This window comes from Globicephala melas, chromosome 2, assembly GCF_963455315.2.
Source record: "Globicephala melas chromosome 2, mGloMel1.2, whole genome shotgun sequence".
NCBI lineage: Eukaryota > Metazoa > Chordata > Mammalia > Artiodactyla > Delphinidae > Globicephala > Globicephala melas.
The window spans coordinates 123,590,266-123,595,305 of NC_083315.2; positions in this window are offsets into that span (position 1 = coordinate 123,590,266).

Sequence of the window (5,040 nt, forward strand, 5' to 3'; positions counted from 1 at the left end):
ATGAGCAGGTGAGTAGCATTCTGCCTGCTACACTTTTATATTATTAGAGACTGAAAATTCATTTTCATATTAAACTAAACAAGAAATTAACTAGGGACCCAAATCTGCTGAGAAAAAAATGCTGTTTTGTGCTTCCCTGGTGGCACAGTGGTTAAGAATCTGCCTGCCAGTGCAGGGACACGGGTTTGAGCCCTGGCCGGGAAGATCCCACATGCCATGGAGCAACTAAGCCTGTGCACAACTACTGAGCCTGCGCACCACAACAACTGAAGCCCGTGCTCCTAGAGCCCATGTTCTGCAACAAGAAAAGCCACCACAGTGAGAAGCCTGCGCACCACAACGAAGAGTAGCCCCTGCTCGCTGCAACTAGAGAAAGCCCATGCACAGCAATGAAGACCCAACAAGCCAAAAATAAACAAATAAAATAAATAAATAAATATTTTAAAATGCTGTTTCCTTTGTTCCATTTTCCTTATTTATTTATTTTATCTTGTTGCATAAAATTTTGTAAACATCCCCAAATCTTGATTTTGGAACCAGTGAGGTATAAGTAAATACTAAGAAAAATTTTATCTTCTCCTAAAGCAACGTGAATATTTGAATGTTGACAATTTTAGATTATCTCGGTCACATTTCTCTCACTGATTCCACTAGCTAAACCAGTGTCTTTTTTATTGATAAACTTTTTTTCAGTTGTGACTCAGTGATCAGTTCTATAATATCAAAAGGGAGCATTTTTGAGATTTTTCTCACTATACAGCTTACTGGTTTGTTTGTTTTGAATAAACAGTTAGCAAACGAGCAAATTTTGCTAATTTTTTTCTAATTATACAACTAATGGTGTAAAATTTAGAAAAATGCATGTTACCTTGGTATCTCAGGCTTTATCAACCAAAAAACAGATGAAATCCTGTTTTCTTTAATACCAAAATACATGAGGCATTGTCCATCTTGTCATTTCTGGTTTCCCTTATAGGATGGTGGTTAAGAGTATTGATGTCAGATATTCCTGGGTTTGAGATTGAATTTAGCTCTTGGTGTGTGAGCTTGGGCAGATTATGAAACTTCCCTAAACTTCTTCCATTCTCTGCAAAGTGGTGACAATAATCATCACTATAATTGTATGGTGATTGTGTGCATTAAACAAAATAGCGGATTAAACAAAAGAATGGATGTAAAATGCTTAACATATGGCACCTAGGTGCACTCAGTAAATGTTAGCTATTAATACCATCATTGTAATCTGAGAATTTATCAGACCAATGTACTTTTCCTAGTGGCATCTTGTTTAGTTTGTCTTACAGTCTAGTAATTGCAGTGGGATGAAAGTGTAACTGAACGTACACAGCATTAATAGGGTAATAGTGGGCAGGTATTGGTCTTGGGGAGTAAGAGTGGGGGAATCTGGCAGTAAACTTTGCTTGAAACATGGAGAGAGGATTAGGTAGAAAATATGGAAGAGGGATGATTGCATTTCCTAATACTAATCTCTCCTCCTCCAATTTGTTCTTCTCTCTGGAGTCAGAATGGTCTTTCTAATAAGAAAATCTGTATTCTTTTCTCTTCCTCCAGATCTTTCAGTGGTGTTCCATGGCTGGACTTATGGAATCCAAGCTCTTGCATAATGTACCGTGTCGGTTCTTCATGATCTCGCCTTGTCTGCCCATCCATTTCCACCATCTTTTACTACTTCTCCCTTAATGTGTGCTTTACTTCACCTTTTCCCCACTTATTCTTTCCCAAATTATGAACTGTGTAGAGTTTTCCAAGTACATCACAGATTCTGTTGCCACTCTGTTTTGCAGGAGTGATTCCCTCTGCCTCGAATGCACTCCCTTTCCTTTTGATCTGCTAAATTTTTACTGCAAGTCTCTCTTCAAAGGTGCTTCTTCTCTTAACCCTCACAGACTCCAAAGGTAGATTTAGACACTTTGTTCCACTGTGCTATGCAGAGTCCTCCATCATGGTACTTATCATGATACATTTCTGTCTTTCCCACTACATTATAAGAAGGGACTGTGACTGTCAGCTCTACCACATACTTTCCCCAGGACTTGCTCATGCACTTAAGCCTCACAATTTCACAAAAATCTTTTTATGTAGGTAGAGGATAGTAGTCATCACATTTTACAACTGGGGAACTAGAAACACACAGCTTTTAAATGGCTTCCCTAAAGTCACGTAACTAGAAAATGGCAGATCTAGGATTTAGATAAAGGATTTCTGGATCCAAGATTATTTTTTCCATTGTTGAAATATTAAATTATAGTAAAACCACAGATATTTATAGAGTAGCAACTATGTTCAGATCTTAGTGTTGTATTCTATAGATGATAAAAATTTTTTAAAGACCCACGATTTTTTAAAGGTGCTCTTGATCTCTTGACTAATACTAGGACAATGTTGTTTTCACCTGCTGGTAATTAACATATAGTAAGCATTAAAATGTATTTATCATTGGATGGATGGTTGAATGTTATGAAACAATTTTTCACATATTTAGGTATGGGGCAATCATTCTGACTTACACGTGATTTGACTTGAACTTTATGCTACATAGAATGGCCTGTCACACACGCATTGCATATCTGCTTTAACCATTAAAGAAAAGAATGCATTTAAAAATCAAAATGGAGTAACTGTGGTTCAGGCATTCAGAATGGAGCTGGGTGGCCATTGTGGATGTGGTTTCAGACACATTCCTGCATCACTGAGAACGTGAATTTTCTGAACTATATCAATCTCAAAGATACCACCAGTGGTTCTCAAAACAATAGCTGCTAGCAGCTGCCAGCTGCAAACTTATGTCTCAAGAACTCCCCTTGTAACTATGTAACCATTTTGGACACACACCAATCCTTGCTTAACAAGCACCCTTACTTATTGCCAGATTCAATTCTAACTCTTGACAAACAATTTATGTAATTTTGCAGTTTTTGCCTATATTAGCCTACCCCATTTTGTGGTCTGGTGGAACACAATTCTAGGGCTTCTTGTATCTGTGTCTCCTGGGCTAAAGTCCTCAGTTCGGCTCAAATAAAGCTCTTTTCTATTCCTATTATAGATTGTTTATTGATTATTTGTGTGGACAAATGCATGGTGATTATCAAGGTAAATCTTTGATATTGACTTGCAGATAAATTTGATCAGTTAGTGAGTCCTTTTTGCAACTATTTCAGGTTTAGGGGAATTTTTCTGGATTTCAGTTTTGCAGACATTTAGGAAGATGGGTTGATAGGATATATTATAAAATAAAATGGCATAATTCAGATTAAAAAACAAAACAGAGGCAGCATAAAAGTAATTAATACTAACAGACATGAGATAAACTAATCAGAGTTACATTTATAAGAAAGTCTGGTAGCCAAGGTGAAAAGCATATGCACATTAAGGTACAGTTTTTTGAAAGAAGGCATATAAGTTTATTTGTTGAGATAAGTTCCCTAGGACTATAAACTTGAGGTGATTAATGAGTTTGGCTAGATATTGTCTGTTCACTTCCAAGCAGTTGTCTTCAGAGGAAGATCTCATAGATAAAATAACATCTTTATCCATATATCCTCCACCATATTTGAACCCATGGGAAATCGGTGTCAAACTGTCACTTTCAGATGTCCTGTAATTATAGCCAACTGCTCCAGGTTTTGTGAGGCCTGAAGTTTAGAGGCTTCTTCTAAGAAAAACAATTTAAGTTATGGATATAAAATTGAGTACAAAAGTTTATATTTATTTACAATAAAAAAGAAATCATAACAAATTACAGATTTGTAAAAACTAATATATGTATCACAAATTTTTTTTTACAGGTTCTTTGACTTTGGCTTCCACAAGGATATTATTTTTCTTATGTTAAAGAAAAAAATTGAAGATCCTTGGACCTAATTGGAGAGCTAAGCAGGGAATCTAATCCAATACAGTGACTAACTTTTTAAAAGGGACTTTTTTTCCTGTTTGCCTTTAGGCGTTATCCCAACACAGCAGAAAGTATTAGCCAGAGAACAGATATCCTTTTGTGAAGCCAGTAAGTGCTTTAAAGTTTAGTGATCTCCATTACCATGGTAGCAAATGACTGTTTGGCTAGGCTCTTAGGGCATTTATAGTCTCCTCTGTAATTTCAGCCATGGTACTGTGTACTTTGTTACTTCTAGGCAGCTTTCAGCATTTCTGTCTTCATTCTACTAGATACAAAGTCTTCCTACTTTTTGCTTCTCATGTCACAATTCAACATTGTGAAAATCTTATCCTTTCAGATAAAGGGAAATTACATATAACTGTTAGGTGTAACTCAGGAAGCATGTCCAGGACAGCTCCTACAGATACTTCTTTAACGAATCCTGATTCAATATTATATTATCTATTATATTATAGATGGCTTTTTCTTTAAAATGAGAAAGATATTTCCTGTGCAGGACATGTAATCACCATGGAATATATAGCCATCAAATCAACTCCACGACTTAATGCTATTTTCCCAAGTGGCTAACCTAATAACTTTGATTTGAGCCTGCATTTTGGCAAAAGGAAAGTGGTAAACATTTAACATATAATAGACACATGATTCATGGCTTTGGGGTGCTACAGAAGCAAAGGGGATTTGAGACATATTCAGGTAGCCTGATAGAAAAATGATAAAATGATCAGTGATATATTAAAAGTTATTAATACCCAAGAAATATCAGTTATTAAAGTATATGCCTGTATTCTGAGATCATTACAGAAACCAAAGGCAGTGCTTTTGCTGATTCATCTGCTAAACAAGTAGTTCTTGTTATCCTATCCATATGGGCACCACTAATTTGATGTCTATCCTCATCAAGCTTTCAGAAGGACAATCAGCTAAATTTAGACAGACTCTAATTGCCAAATGGTAATTTTATAACTTCACTATTTTCTCCCTCATTTACCAGTTATAATATAAGAAAACTCTTTTTCCCCTTTAATTTACTTATTCATTTTTTAATGGAAGTATAGATTCAGAGATTTCTTTTTATTCCATGAGTATTTTGTTACTATCATTATTTTATTTTAACGCTCTGTTTC